At 41.4% G+C, this 17,278-nt stretch overlaps 1 protein-coding gene across 2 annotated transcripts in view; it reads right to left on the bottom strand.

Moving 5' to 3' along the window:
- Positions 1–17,278, bottom strand: part of LOC137095319 (homeobox protein otx5) — a 60,968-nt gene that overhangs the window by 31,390 nt on the left and 12,300 nt on the right. Inside the window, exons 1-2 of one of the 2 annotated variants that reach the window (XM_067461812.1) lie at positions 6,745–7,005; positions 6,493–6,550 (exon numbers count right to left, since the gene is read on the bottom strand). The gene's annotated coding sequence lies outside the window, so the exon portion shown is untranslated. Of the gene's footprint in view, positions 1–6,492; positions 6,551–6,744; positions 7,006–17,278 lie in introns of those variants that run through there. The other variant, XM_067461813.1, reaches the window with a different exon arrangement.

Raw genomic sequence — 17,278 nt, forward strand, 5'->3', positions numbered from 1 at the left:
GGCCATGGAAACTCAATGGGTGACGCTTGGGTGAGTCACACACTCTCAGCCCCAGAAAACCCGATGATACTCGATGATAGCTTCACCTTAACATCAGTTTGTATCAGAGTGTATGAGTTTGCCCGGAAGACAGAATTGTTATTTCGTGGTGTGCCTTTGATCCGTTTCTGATTTACGGAGAACTTCTCATAGGATCTTTTGGAGCTGAGAATGTGTGACTTTCTCAAGGCCAGCCATTGGCCATGGAAACTCAGTGGGTGACCCTTTGGTGAGTCACACTCTCTCAGACTCAAAAAACCCAATGATAGCTTCATCTTAATGTTGTCATAAGTCAGAAATGATCTGACGGCACCCAACAATATAGAACACAAGATGAGGGCATCTTCCAATGTGTCTTTCTACCCAGCAGAAAAAACTAACAAAAGATTTCCTAATACAGAAAAATGAGTTAGGCTTGTTCCTTCTTTATTCTTAAAACAAACTGAATTTAAAACCCCGAATCAAATACGAACTGAAACTGATGTCATTGCTATTAGGAGAATGTTGCAAAGGCAAATATTTCTGTACAAATGCATGAACTAGTAGGAACTGGGGGAAAAAATATGAGCTGCTTAATGCAAGGGAAGCGCTAAACCTCTCTTTGGGGCTTAGCGAAATATGGAAACCTGCGGAGGTTTCAAGTGGGCAGATGTTGTTTTGCCCCAGATATTTGGCTATTCGGAATGTCATCTCTTTGCAGTGTCTCGGATTATCGGTTTATACACTGGCAACAAGAATGCAACGAGAGAGTCCCTTTAAATCAAGCAAACAAAAAGCGTTTTCCTCCCTTTCCCCAAGACCAATCACAACAAGGTCCATCTTCTCTAATATAATGTGCACACAGGTACATATGCTATGAAAAATATAAGAAGAACTCAACTTTTCCCTCAAAATTCAATGTTGTTGTAATCTATAATCAAGTATAAACAACTGGAGATGATGGATCGATGGATGGGCAGGTAGACGGACAGATGGATAGATGGATGGACAGATAGATAGATAGATAGATAGATAGATAGATAGATAAATAGACAGATGATAGATAGATAGATTTAGACATTTATATCCCACCCTTCTCACCCCGAAGGTGATTGACGGATAGATCGATAGACAGATGGATGGTCAGACAGACAGACAGATAAATAGACAGACAGAGAGATAGCTGGATATACAGATAGATGGATAGATTTATTTATGTATGTATATATATATTTATTTACTTATTTGCGACATTTATATCCCAACCTTCTCACCCCGAAGGTGATAGATGGATAGATGGACGGATAGACAGACAGGCAGACAGATAGATGGGTGGACAGACAGACAGACAGACAGACAGATAGATAGATAGATAGACAGATAGATTTGTTTGTTTGTTTGTTTGTTTGTTTGTTTGTATGTGACATTTATATCCTGGATAGACAGATGGATAGATGGACAGATAGCTGGATGGGAAGATAGATGGATAGATGTATTTATTTATCTATTTACTTATTTATTTACAACATTTATATCCCACCCTTCTCACCCCGAAGGTGATAGACGGATAGATGGATAGATAGATAGATAGATAGATAGATAGATAGATAGACAGACAGACAGACAGCTGGATGGGAAGATAGATGGATAGATGTATTTATTTATCTATTTACTTATTTATTTACAACATTTATATCCCACTCTTCTCACCCCGACGGTGATAGACGGATAGATGGATGGATGGATGGATGGATGGATGGATGGATAGACAGACAGACAGACAGACAGACAGACAGATAGATAGATAGATAGATGGGCAGATAGATGGATAGATTTATTTATTTATCTATTTACTTATTTATTTACAACATTTATATCCCACCCTTCTCACCTCGACGGTGATGGACAGATAGATGGATAGACAGATGGATGGATGAATAGATAGATAGATAGATAGATAGATAGATAGCTGGATGGGCATATAGATGGATAGATTTATTTATTTGTTTATTTATGACATTTATATCCCACCTTTCCCACCCTGAAGGGGACTCAAAGCGGCATACAAGTGATATGTACATACAATATATTATTCGCATAGCACACTATTAGTATTATATATTGCTATATTGAAGGAGAGAAGGAAAGAAAAAAGAGGGAAGGAAGGAAAGCAGGAGGGAAGGGAAGAGAGAAAGAAGGAAGGAAGGAAGGAAGGAAGGAAGGAAGGAAGGAAGGAAGGGAGAATCGAAGGAAGAAAAGAACGATCGAAGGAAGGAAGGAAGGAAGGAAGGAAGGAAGGAAGAAAAGAATGGCCGAAGGAAGGAAAGAAGGAAGGAAGGAAGGAAGGAAGGAAGGAAGGAAGGATCGAAGGAAGAAAAGAACGGCTGAAGGAAGGAAGGAAAGAAGGAAGGAAGCCATATCCCTAAGTATTGTTAGAACTCCAATTTCAATTTTGTTTTCAATTGTAGGTTTTAACAAAATGGTTTGAAGTGAATTGAAACCCTTTTTCATGGGTTTTGGGAAGCGTATAGCAAACATCAATATGGTTGCTGTAAGTTTCCTGGGCTGTATGGCCATGTTCCAGAAGCATTCTCTCCTGACATTTCGCCCACACCTATGACAGGGATCCTCAAAGGTTGTGAGATCTGTTTCCCCCACCCTGGATATTCTACAGATATATAAACATCACTTGCCTAGTTTCCAACAGACCTCACAACCTCTGAGGATGCCTGCCATAGATGTGGGTGAAATGTCAGGAGAGAATGCTTCTGGAACATGGACATACAGCCTAGAAAGCTCACAACAATGTATTGATTCCAGCCTTCGAAAAAACATAAATATATTTTTGAAGAAAATAAGGTTGTTAAAAACTCCAATCCCAATCTAAGGAAAGCACTACATTTTGCATTTATGCCTGTTGTAAGTTTTGCTACCATCAGAGCTCGGCTTTAACTATATGATTTTCTCTGTGACAGATTGAGACATTTATATTCCACCCTTCTCTATAGATAAAATATCTATTAGAATAAAAATGACTACACCTTAAAAAAAAGAAGAGATATATTGGTAAGCTGCACCTATTCACACAGCAAAATGTGAGTTCATATTAAATATTTCTATATGTGATCCGATAGTTTGCAGATATATATACTCATACCATGAATGGTATACTGAACACAAGAAGGAGCATTAAAGAAGTACAACTTCGATAAAGACTAAAGATACCATTGTAAATATTAGAATTATTTCTCTATATCTAAATGATGCCTTGAAGAAAGCAAAAAAAAAAATCACAATGATTTCATAACATGGTCATTCGTTTCTGATTCAAGTCGGTTTTGCCATTTCGGCAATTTTCCAACTCTTGCGCAGTCATCCGAGAAACGCAGAAACGGCTTATGTGCGCCATTAACTGAATAGACTAAAAACTAGAGCCGCCGACCGAAGATAATTTTTTTTACAGAATAAAATCATTCTTTTATGGGATTTAGGGTGAGTTTCCAAATTGTATGGAATTCTTCATGAGAAAAAATGGGGAAGACACAGATTTTTAGGGTGAAGATCAAAAGGGACTCAAAAGCACCTTGGTTTCAGATGACCGAAGTCTCCCTTCTATGGATATTGTCTCTTATCTATAAAGAGCTACATTGCCAATAACCGTCTCCTATACCAACTAAGATACATCGATAGGTAGGTAGGTAGGTAGGTAGATAGATAGAGGACCATACATATGGCATCTCCCTGTTCTTTTTGGGTTTCTTATCTATGAAGAGTTATATTGCCAACAACCATCTCCTATAGGTAGATAGATAGATAGATAGATAGATAGATAGATAGACAGACAGACAGACAGATAGAAGACCATACATATGGCATCTCTCTGTTCTCTTTGGGTTTCTTATCTATGAAGAGCTACATTGCCAACAACCATCTCCTATAGATAGAGATAGACTTATCTATCCTATAGATAGACTTATCTGTCTGTCTGTCTGTCTGTCTATCTATATAGATAGATAGATAGATAGATAGATAGTAGACCATACATATGGCATCTCCCTGTTCTCTTTGGGTTTCTTATCTATGAAGAGCTATATTGCCAACAATTATCTCCTATAGATAGATATTTGCATTATTTCTACCTTATTTATTTATTTATTTATCTATTTACCTTACTTATATACCGCTGTTCTCAGCCCGAAGGCGACTCACAGCAGTTCACAACAACTACGAACAGCAAAAATTCAGTGCTACTATAGAAACAGTTCATATCAGTTCGGGCTCATATCAGCCTGAAGGCGACTCAGAGCATATGGCATCTCCCTGTTCTCTTTGGGTCTCATATCTATGAAGAGGTATATTGCCAACAACCATCTCCTATACCAACTAAGAGACATCAATTAGGTAGACAGACAGACAGACAGACAGACAGACAGGTAGAAGACCATACATATGGTATCTCCCTTATCTATGAAGAGCTACATTGCCAGCAATAGATAGATAGATAAATGATAGATAGATAGATGATAGATAGATAGATAGATAGATAGATAGATAGATAGATAGAGATAGATAGATAGATAGAAGATTGTACATATGGTATCTCCCTTATCTATGAAGAGCTACATTGCCAACAATAGAAAGATAGATAGAAGACTGTACATGTGGTATCTCTCTTATCTGTGAAGAGCTACATTGCCAACAATAGATAGATAGATAGATAGATAGATAGATAGATAGAAGACCATACATATGGTATCTCCCTTACCTATGAAGAGCTACATTGCCAACAACCATCTACTGAATGCCCATAATGTCCCCATTTTTCAGTCCAAAAGCTATATGGAATCCTTCACTAAGAAGAGTAAGGAAGATGCAACTTGTGGGTTGATGATCAAAAGTGATCAAAAGACACCTTGGTTACGGATGAGTGAAGTCTTCCTTGTATGGTTGATGTTCAGATAGATAGATAGATAGATAGATAGATAGATATAATAGATAGGTAGGTAGGTAGGTAGGTAGGTAGGATAGATAGATAGATAGATAGATGATAGATAGAACATATATATTACCTCTCCTCCATCCCTTTGGGTCTCTTATCTATGAATAACTACATTGCCAACAACCATCTACTGAATGTCCACAATGTCCCAATTTTCAGGATCTCATCCAAGAGTTTCCAAGTTGTATTGAATTCTTCACCAGGAAGAATAAGGAACATACAACTCATAGGTTGATGATCAAAAGTGATCAAAAGGCACTTTGGTTATAGATGATTGAAGTCTTCCTTGTATGGTTGGTATTCAGATAGATAGATAGATAGATAGATAGATAGATAGATAGAACATATATATTACGTCTCCTCCATCCCTTTGGGTCTCTTATCTATGAATATCTACATAGCCAACAACCATCTACTGAATGTCCACAATGTCCCAATTTTCAGGATCTCATCCAAGAGTTTCCAAGTTGTATTGAATTCTTCACCAGGAAGAATAAGGAACATACAACTCGTAGGTTGATGATCAAAAGTGATCAAAAGGCACTTTGGTTATAGATGATTGAAGTCTTCCTTGTATGGTTGGTATTCAGATAGATAGATAGATAGATAGATAGATAGATAGATAGATAGGGATACCAGATAGATAGATAGATAGATAGATAGATAGATAGATAGATAGATAGATAGATAGATGATAGATAGATGATAGATAGAACATATATATTACCTCTCCTCCATCCCTTTGTGCATCTTACCTACGAAGAGCTATATTGTCAACGACCGTCTACTGAATGTCCATAATGTCCCAATTTTTCAGGATCTCATCCAAGAGTCTCCAAGTTGTATTGAATTCTTCACCAGGAAGAATGAGGAAGATGGAACTTGTAAGTTGATGATCAAAAGAGATCAAAAGGCACTTTGGTTACAGATGAGAGAAGTCTTTCTTGTATGGTTGGTATTTAGATAGATAGATAGATAGATAGATAGATAGATAGATAGATAGATATTGCTTGATAGATGATAGATAGAACCTATCTAGATATTACCTCTCCTCCATACCTTTGTGTATCTTACCTATGAAGAGCTATATTGTCAACAACGACCATCTACTGAATGTCCATAACGTCCCTATTTTTCAGTCTCTCATCCAAGAGTTTCCAAGTTGTATTGAATTCTTCACCAGGAAGAATGAGGAAGATTCAGCTTATAGGCTGATGATCAAAAGTGATCAATAGGTACCTTGTCAGAAGTTTTTCTTGTATGGTTGGTATTCAGATAAATAGATAGCTAAATAGAGATGCTAGACAGATGATAGACAGATCATACATATTGCCTCTCTTCCATCTCGTTGGGTCTCTTATCTATGAAGAGCTCCATGGTCGACCACTGAATGCCTATGTCGGTGGCATAGTATCCTCATTTTTCATTCTCTCATCCAAACACACATCTTTGTGGATGAAAAAGGTCTTGCTTACCTTCTCCGGAGAGCAGTCCCAGGGCCCGGTTGTCCGTCTCGAGCGCCTCCGGGTCCCTCTGCAAGGAAGCATAACAGAGATTTGGTCTGGGGCACGGATCGTGGAGAAAAGACCAAGGGCAGCTCCTTCCCAACCCCACGAGAAACCACAAAAAATAACCCCGGCGAGAAAGAGCAAAATGTGTTAAAAGGATAACCCAGAAGTGATACAGTGGGAGATCCCTATAATCTGTAATAAAAAGAGAAGCTTAACCTGAATTGAAAAGAGATTTAGAGCTGGGTAAGAGATTCTGCTGCCCAGGACTTCTCTGGGCATTTAGATCCGAAGGTTTGGGATTTTCTCCTCTTAAGCCCTGGAGAAAGGAGGGGGGGAGAGAGACAGAGAGCCGTGGTGATGGTTGTTGTTGGTGGCAGCCCTTCTGCTGGGGGAGGGTTCCCTTTCTGACCATTTGGTGCGCCGTGTGCAGGGCCCATTCTTAGACCTGCTCCAAGGGCCTCACATGATTGGTATTATAGCAATACTTGGGTAGATTAATATATGGGAGAGAGCGGTGGCTTGGTGGTTGGGTTTTCCTGGGCGGCAATAGAAAAACCTTGTTTGCTCTGATGGCCGATTGTGTCTGGATACACATACACACATTAGTATATCTGTCTCGCACAGGCATGGGCAAACTTCAGCCCTCCAGGTGTTTTGGACTTCAATTCCCAGTTGAAGTCCAAAACACCTGGAGGGCTCAAGTTTGCCCATGCCTGGTCTTGCACATATGTCTGGCATTGCCCAGGTTATGTATTCTGAATTGTATTTATCTATATAAATAAAAATGTAATGTTCATTTGTGGGATTAACATAGCTCAAAAACTACTGGACGAATTGACCAAATTGACACCAAATTTGGACACAATACACCTATCAGGCCAATGAGTGACCATCACTCATAAAAACACAGAGGAAGGAACTTAAAAAGCCAAAGAGTAAAAAATACATTACAACACATGCGCAAAACCACATATATACACATAGTATACACACACACAAAACACATACACAGACGGCCACAGCAATGCGTGCCAGGGAACGGCTAGTTATATATAATCATAGTTAGCTTTTCAATTTTATGGCTGTTCCCACTAGAAAATGCACACATGGGAAAAGGTCGTACTGTTTTACTAAAGTTTTAGTACTCAACTTCTTAACTCAGCTTCTGCCAACCTAGCAGTTTGAAAACATGGAAATGTGAGTAGATCAATAGGTATTGCTCCGGTGGGAAGGTAACGGCGATCCATGCAGTCATGCCAGCCACATGACCTTGGAGGTGTCTATGGACAATGCCGGCTCTTCAGCTTAGAAATGGAGATGAGCACCAACCCTCAGAGTTAAGTCTCGACTGGACTTAATGTCAGGGGAAAACCTTTACCTATACCTAACTCAGGTAAACGCTTTTCAAAACAGGTACGTCGACTTGCACCAATATTTTAAGGTGGATGGTGAAGGTTACGTGTACAGGTTTGTTTCTGAATCCATTGAACCATGTAGAAGCCTTTGTGGAACATACATACATACATACATACTTTGACTTTAGAATATAACAACAACAACAATAACAACAACAAGTGGGTTGCTGTGAGTTTTCCGGGCTGTATGGCCATGTTCCAGAAGCATTCTCAGGAGAGAATGCTTCTGGAACATGGCCATATGGCCAGGAAAACTCACAGCAACCCAGTGATTCTGGCTATGAAAGCCTTTGACAACATAATAATAATAAGCTTACACGATATGAGGATTTAAAGATCGAACTGCAAAGACTCCCGCACAAGCCAGTCAAGTTGGTCCCAGTGGTGATCGGCACTCTGGCTGCAGTGCCTAAAGACCTTGGCCTGCACTTAAACACAATCGGCTCTGACAAAATTACCAACTGCCAGCTGCAGAAAGCCACCTTACTGGGATCTGCACGCATTACTCGCCGATACATCACACAGTTCTGGACACTTGGGAAGTGTCCAACATGTGATCCAATACAACAGCCAGCAGAGTGATCTTGTCTGCTGTGGACCCAGCTTGTTGTGTTTCAAATAATAATAATAATAATAATAATAATAATAATAATAATATGGTCCCACTGCCCTACTTAAAGACACTTCACTCATCCATCCACACTAATGCCACCTATCTATGCTTTGGTGTCTTCCATTCATTCCTCTCAATAATAATAATAATAATTATTATTATTATTATTATAATAATAATAATAATAATAATAATAATACTATTTTGGTGACTGCCGCAAACTAGGGTGAATTGGTTGTGACTCAATGAGATATTCATTGAAAAACTAGAGCAATGTTTCTCAACTTGGGGGTTGGGACCCCTGGGGGGGAGATCACGAGGGGGTGCCAGAGCAGTCACCAAAGACCATCAGAAAACACAGTGTTTTCTGTTGGTCATGGGGGTTCTGTGTGTGAAGTTTGGCCCAATTCTATCATTGGTGGGGTTCAGAATACTCTTCGATTGTAGGTGAACTATAAATCCCAGCAACTACAACTCCCAAATGTCAAGGTCTATTTCCCTCAAACTCCATCAGTGTTCACATTTGGGGCAGGTTGAGTATCCGTGCCAAGTTTGGTCCAGATCCATCATTGTTTCAGTCCACAGTGCTCTCTGGATTTAGGTGAACTATAACTCCAAAACTCAAGGCAAATGCCCACCAAACCATTCCAGTATTTTCTGTTGGTCATGGGAGTTCTATGTGCCAAGTTTGGCCCAATTCCATCATTGGTGAGTTCAGGACGCTCTTTGATTTTAGGCGAACTATAAATCCCAGCAACTACAACTCCCAAATGTCAAGGTCTATTTCCCCCAAACTCCATCAGTGTTCACATTTGGGGCAGGTTGAGTATCCGTGCCAAGTTTGGTCCAGATCCATCATTGTTTCAGTCCACAGTGCTCTCTGGATTTAGGTGAACTATAACTCCAAAACTCAAGGCAAATGCCCACCAAACCATTCCAGTATTTTCTGTTGGTCATGGGAGTTCTATGTGCCAAGTTTGGCCCAATTCCATCATTGGTGAGTTCAGGACGCTCTTTGATTTTAGGCGAACTATAAATCCCAGCAACTACAACTCCCAAATGTCAAGGTCTATTTCCCCCAAACTCCATCAGTGTTCACATTTGGGCATATTGAGTATCTGTGCTAAGTTTGGTCCAGATCCATCATTGTTTGAGTCTACAGTGCTCTCTGGGTGTAGATGAACTATAACTCCAAAACTCAAGGTCTATGCCCATGAAACCGTTCCAGTATTTTCTGTTGGTCATGGGAGTTCTGTGTGCCAAGTTTGGTTCATTTTCATTGTTGGTGAAGTTCAGAATGCTCTCTGATTGTAGGTGAACTATAAATCCCAGCAGCAACAACTCTCAAATGACGAAATCAATCAGTATTCAAATTTGGGTGTATCGGTCTTTGTGCCAAATTTGGTCCAGTTACCGAAAATACATCCTGCATATCAGATATTTACATTAAGATTCATAACAGTAGCAAAATTGCAGTTATGAAGTAGCAACGAAAATAATGTTATGGTTGGGGGTCACCACAACATGAGGAACTGTATTAAGGGGTCACAGCATTAGGAAGGTTGAGAAGCACTGATCTAGAACTCAGATTTCCTTCCGAAAGTGCCACAAAGTGTATATGCCATCAAGTCTTTTGTGGACTTATGGCAACCCTGTCGATTTCACAGTGTTCTCTTAGGCGAGGAAGGAATGCTAAGAGGAGGCTTTGTCTGTTCTTCCCTTTTACATACATCCTGCAGAACCTGCTATTATTCATTGACAGCCACACACATTAGCAGCCCTGAAAACATGCAGCCTAGCTGTCTTTTGAAGCCGTTCCACACCTCATTTTTAAAGCTCTGCATCATCAGGCAAACCTCTCCACCTGGGCAGGTACATTGCCTTTATTTCCCACTTTTGCTTTAGCTAAAAGTCTAGCTGGAATGTATTGTCGAAGGCATTCATGACCGGAATCACTGGGCTGTTGTGTGTTTTCCGGGTTGTATGCCCAGAAGCATTCTCTCCTGGCGTTTCGCCCACATCTATGGCAGGCATCCTCAGAGGTTGTGAGGTCTGTTGGAAACTAGGAAAATGGGGGTTTATATATCTGTGGGGGAACTCCAGACAATAAATAATCGGGGCCAACTAATCACCTCCCATCAAACAATTCCATGGCAGGCATCCTCAGAGGTTGTGAGGTCTGTTGGAAACTAAGAAAACGGGTTTTATATATCTGTGGGGGAACTCCAGACAATAAACAATCAGGGCCAACTAATCACCTCCCAACAAAGGATTCCATGGCAGGCATCCTCAGAGGCAGTGAGGTCTGTTGGAAACTAGGAAAACGGGGTTTATATATCTGTGGGGGAACTCCAGACAATAAACAATCGGGGCCAACTAATCACCTCCCAACAAAGGATTCCATGGCAGGCATCCTCAGAGGCAGTGAGGTCTGTTGGTAACTAGGAAAATGGGGTTTATATATCTGTGGGGGAACTCCAGACAATAAATAATCGGGGCCAACTAATCACCTCCCAATAAAGGATTCCATGGCAGGCATCCTCAGAGGTTGTGAGGTCTGTTGGAAACTAGGAAAATGGGGTTTATATATCTGTGGGGAGACTCCAGACAATAAACATTCAGGGCCAACTAATCACCTCCCAACAAAGGATTCTATGGCAGGCATCCTCAGAGGTTGTGAGTTCTGTTGGAAACGAGGAAAATGGGGATGTATATATCTGTGGGGGAACTCCAGACAATAAACAATCAGGGCCAACTAATCACCTCCCAACAAAAGATTCCTCCAGGCAGTAAGAAGCCAGACTAAAACTGCAAGGCCATTAAATGCTAATAAAGGTGGGCAATTGAAACATTCATACCTACCTCAAACAGAGAAAGAATTCTTTCTCTCACCCTGGACATATGAACCCCATTTTCCTAGTTTCCAACAGACCTCACAACCTCTGAGGATGCCTGCTACAGATGCAGGCAAAACGTCAGGAGAGAATGTTTCTGGAGCATAGCCATACAGCCCTGAAAACACACAGCAATCCAGATTCATTCATTCCTAGAAGTCAATGGACGCCAAATAAAGGAACTTGGAATGCCTGAAGGCCACCCATAGACTCCTTAAAGATTCATGGACCCCTGCTGCATCGGGATTGTCTTCCGAATTGGGCCTGCTGTTCACAAAAAGAGGGTTATCTTGTGTAAACTTTCCACACCCCACACGATATTCACAGCGGTGGTTTGCCCAAGCGCCTCTCAAACAGATGGGCAGCTCCGATAGGTGCCAGACTGGAGTTTATTATTCTGTGTACTTTCCATACAAGGATGTAACTTCTCGCTAACGCATTAGTCTGCCACATTATGGAAGCCCATTCGTGCTCAAGCCACAGGCAGCGTCATTCTTTCTCATGGGCTTTAGCATGCCCATGCTAAAGCAGGCATGGGCAAACTTCAGCCCTCCAAGTGTTTTGGACTACAATTCCCACAATTCCTAACTCCCTTCTAGGGACACAGGAAGGTGCTGAGCGGACACTTGCAGGAACACCCCAGCAAGCAAGAGTCCAAAAGTGGCAGGCTAAAACCTCTCAATCAGTGGCTGATACCAAATGAGAAACTCTCTCCTGGGCAAACAGTGTGCAATCTGGAAGGCGCTGAGCAGGACACTTGCAGGAACACCTCAGCAAGCAAGAGTCCAAAAGTGGCAGGCTAAAAACCTCTCAACCAGATGAGAAACACCCTCCTGGGCAAACAGTGGGCAATCTGGAAGGCACTGAGCAGACACTTGCAGGAACACCCCAGCCAGCAAGAGTCCAAAAGTGACAGGCTAACACATCCAGGGGATGACCGGATGTGTTACAATCCCATGGGGACGCTTCTCTCATGTTCCACCTTAAATCAAGAAATAGCTTCCTAAGATCTACAGGGATACCCGCAGAAACACCTCAGCAAGCAAGAGTCCAAAAGTGGCAGGCTAAAAACCTCTCAATCAGTGGCTGATACCAGATGAGAAACTCCCTCCTGGGCAAACAGTGGGCAATCTGGAAGGTGCTGAGGAGACACTTGCAGGAACACCTCAGCAAGCGAGAGTCCAAAAGTGGCAGGTTAACACACCCAGGGGATGCCTGGATGTGTTACGATCCCATGGAGAGGCTTCTCTCGCGTAAATAAATAAATAAATAAATAAACTTTATTTATACCTCGCCACCATCTCCCCAAAGGGACTTGGAGCGGCTTACATGAAGCCAAGCCCAACAACACACCAGTAAAAACAACAAAGCAATAAGCAAATAAAGCAATACAATTATTATAACTTACATATAGACAATAACACACAGCGATTTAAAAACCTTAAATCAAGAAATAGCTTCCTAAGATCTACAGAGATACTCGCAGAAACACCTCAGCAAGCCAGAGCCCAAAAGTGGCAGGCTCAAACCCGGAAACTCAATCCATGGCTGATACCAGATGAGAGACTTCTCCCTGGGTACAAAGAAGACTGGGTGACTTGGAAGGCATTAAACAGACTGCACTCCGGCACCACGAGATGCAGAGCCAACTTTAAGAAATGGGGCCACAAAGTGGAGTCCACGACATGCGAGTGCGGAGAAGAGCAAGCCACTGACCACCTGCTGCAATGCAACCTGAGCCCTGCCACTTGCACAATGGAGGACCTTCTTGCAGCAACACCAGAGGCACTCCACGTGGCCAGATACTGGTCAAAGGACATTTAGTACAATGCCAAGTTTTTAACTTTGTTTGTGGTTTTTCTATCCATTATAACTGTATTCTCAATTCCCTTTGGACACAATAAATAACATAAAAAAATAAACAAAAATCTATCCCAAAGGAAACTCAAAGCAGCTTAACATAAAAGCATTAGCACACAATTCAAAATATACAAATATGCAAACATCAAAATAAACAGTATTTTGAAATGGAGATAAAAATCTACTAAGTGCCCCCTGATTTAATCTCTTATGCGCAGAATTTTGACTGATATATTAATTTTAAATGGTTTCTATCCCATTCATTCATGGGCTAAACGCTTGTGATGACAAAACCGCTGACCAACAGGTCAGCGGTTCGAATCAGGGGAGAGCAGATTGAGCTTCCTCTGTCAGCTCCAGCTCCCCGTGCAGAGACATGAGAGAAGCCTCCCACAAGGATGGTAAAACATCAAAACATCCGGGCAATGTCCCCTGGGCTTCGTCCTTGCAGACGGGCAATTCTCTCACACCAGAAGCGACTTGCAGTTTCTCAAGTCACTCCTGACACACATTCACCAGGCACAGTTTATCCCAGTAGCACACAGATATTAACTGAAATACGTAATAAATAATAATAATAATAATCTTATTTTTTTTAATTTTATTTTGTGTCAGGAGTGGCTTGACAAACTGCAAGTCACTTCTGGTGTGAGAGAATTGGCCATCTGCAAGGATGTTGCCCAGAAAAGCCCTGATGTCTTACCATCCTATGGGAAGCTTCTCTCATGTCCCTTCATGGGAAGCCGTAGCTGACAGATGGGAGCTCACCCTGCTCCCCGGTTTCAAACTGCCGACCTTTCTGTCAGCAGTCCTGCCGGCACAAGGGTTTAACCCATTGCGCCGCCGAGGGCTCCGTAATTTTATTTATATCCCGCCACCATCTCTGAAAAGGGACTCGGCGTGGTTTATAGTGCAACACATGAGGTTGCCATGCAAAGCACTTAGAATACAATACATCCAGCATTTGTAAAATCATTATTTTCCAGAGAAATGGAGCATTTTCAAGATCTCCTCCATTGCCATCATATTTAAATTAGTAGGTCTTATTTCTACATAAAAAGGATCACTTTGAAACCAGGAATCTAGCTGAGCCTGGGAGTTTTGGCCACAGTTACATTCTTAGATGTTCTGTGCAGGGACGTACCAAGACAGTTTGTATTTTGTATCGTCGAAGGCTTTCGTGGCCAGAATCACTGGTTTGTTGTTAATTTTCCAAGATGTATGGCCCTTGTTTCAGAAGCATTCTCTCCTGACGTTTCTACGACAGGCATCCTCAGAGGTTACAATTATATTAACCGATCCTGTTAATTTGCTCTGTTTCCATGATATTTCCTATGCCGTTATACATTGTTATCCACCTCACTAAACCACCTTATCCTTTAACCAGTTCACATAATGGTTTTCCTCCCCCACTCCAAAATTAGTCTGCTGTTATTGTTGTTGCTAGATATTATTGTTATGTTGTTTTACGCTGTTTTATTCTGTCTTAATTGTTATTGCTTTGTTTTTCATTGTATTGTGCCTTGGGCTTGGGCCCCATGTAAGCCGGCCCGAGTCCCTTCGGGGAGATGGAGGCGGGGTAGAAAAATAAAGTTGTTGTTGTTGTTGTTGTTGTTGTTGTTCTTCTTCTTCTTCTTCTTCTTCTTCTTCTTCTTCTTCTTCTTCTTCTTCCTCCTCCTCCTCCTCCTCTTCTTCTTCTTTTTCTTCCTTTTCTTCTTCTTCTTCTTCCTCTTCCTCTTCCTCTTCTTCTTCCTCTTCTTCGTTTTCTTCTTCTTCTTCTTCCTCTTCCTCCTCCTCCTCTTCCTCTTCTTTTTCTTCCTCTTCCTCTTCTTCTTCTTCCTCTTCTTCTTCCTCCTCCTCCTCCTCCTCCTCTTCTTTTTCTTTTTCTTCCTCTTCTTCTTCTTCCTCTTCTTCTTCTTCTTCCTCCTCATCCTCCTCTTCTTCTTCTTTTTCTTCTTCTTCTTCTTCCTTTTCTTCTTCTTCCTCTTCTTCTTCTTCCTCTTCTTCTTCCTCTTCCACTTCTTCTTCTTCCTCCTCCTCCTCCTCCTCTTCTTCTTCAATTTCTTCTTCCTCCTCTTCTTCGTTCTCTTCCTCCTCCTCTTCTTCTTCTTCCTCTTCCTCCTCCTCTTCTTCTTCCTCTTCTTTGTTTTCTTCTTCCTCTTCTTCTTCTTGTTCTTCTTCTTCTTCGTCTTCTTCTTCTTCCTCTTCTTCTTCCTCTTCTTTTTCTTCTTTTTTTTTCTTCTCCTTCTCCTTTTCCTTCTCCTTCTGGTGAAACGTCAGAAGAGAATGCTTCTGTTACATGGTCTTATAGCCCGGAAAATTCACAACAACCCAGAATGGCCCAAATCAGGCATGTAGCGGGGGGGGGGGGGGGGGGTTGAAGGGCTTCCCCCCTCAAATCCCCCCCCCCAAATTCTCAGGGTGGTCCGCGAGAAGGCCTTACGGGTACATTACGTAAACGGTTACATTTATTCATATCATGATCTGATCACCATGCTCAATACATCCCATATGCATGGGGTTACTGGGATAACGATACAAAAGGTTTGCTAGGGTACATCCTCAGCCCCCTCCCCCCAAATTAAACTCAGCACCCCCCCCCCATCAAACTCAGCACCCCCAAATTAAACTCAGCACCCCCCCAAATCAAACCCAACACCCCCCAAATCAAACTGAGCATCCCCAAATCAAACTCAGCACCCCCCAAATCAAACTCAGCACCCCCCAAATCAAAATCCTGGCTATGGGCCTGGCCCAAATGTATCACAATACTCTCCTAGCCATTCAAATACCAAACATCAGATAAGCAAATGAATCAACTTTGATTCAGTAGGAACATCAAGGAAATATTTCCCCCCAAAAAAACATACACAATATTTAACATTTTCTGCTTTACAAACAAACACTGCGATTGCCTTTGCTATTTGGAAGGGAGAGAAAGGAGAGAGAAAAAACCAAGGAGCATCTGCACCAGCAAAATGAGAGGAGATTAAGGACATTTGCAACATGCTCTTAATGAGTACGGAAGAGACCCAAAATTTTGCCGACGCGCTCTTGGAGAGCTCTCCTGAAATTACTCTTTTAAGAAGCTTAGGGACGGAAAGAAGTCGAAGGAAAACGCTGGATTCATTTCTCAACCTCTCTCCCTGGCAGAAATAGGATGCCTTTCTTTAGTTATTTTTTTCCACTTCAAATCCTTCTCTTTGTCAAAAGACGTGGGTTTGTTTTGTTTTTTTGCAATTTTGCATTAACGATTGGCTGCCGCTAAGAAAGGAAACAATCCCGTTGTTGTCATGCAAGACATGGGAAGAGTTGATCAGACAGAAGAATGAGCCATATCAACATTGTTGTTGTTAGTCGTGCGCCTTCTAGTTCTTTCTAATTCATCATAGGATTTTTCTGGGCTGAGAGAGTGCGACTTGCCTAGGATCAACCAATGCATTTTCATGGCCAAGCAAGGATTCGAACCCTGGTCTCTTGAGTCTTATAACTGGAACCATTACAACACATTAGTCCTCTTCGTCGCAAATACAAACATCCATTTCCAAGCAAACCCTTGTGGAGTCCAAAGTCCCGACATTCTCTTCCTTGGATGCACTTATTTTAATAGTTGATCTAGATAAATAAAAATGTAATGTTCGTTTGTGGGATTAACGTAACTCAAAAACCACTGGACGAATTGACACCAAATTTGGACACAGGACACCGATCAGGCCAACGAGTGACCATCACTCATAAAAACACTGAAAAACACAACAGAAGGGACTTAAAAACCCCCAAAAAATCAAAAATATGTTACAACACATGAGCAAAACCTCATATATATACACATACACAATTATATACACACAGAAAACACATATATACAGACTGGGCCATAGCAACGTGTGGCAGGGACGGCTAGTTCAATATATATATGCATTCTTTGGCATTCCAACTTGTTCCGCCTAGAAACAACCCCTTGATAA

Source organism: Anolis sagrei, chromosome Y, assembly GCF_037176765.1.
Source record: "Anolis sagrei isolate rAnoSag1 chromosome Y, rAnoSag1.mat, whole genome shotgun sequence".
NCBI lineage: Eukaryota > Metazoa > Chordata > Lepidosauria > Squamata > Dactyloidae > Anolis > Anolis sagrei.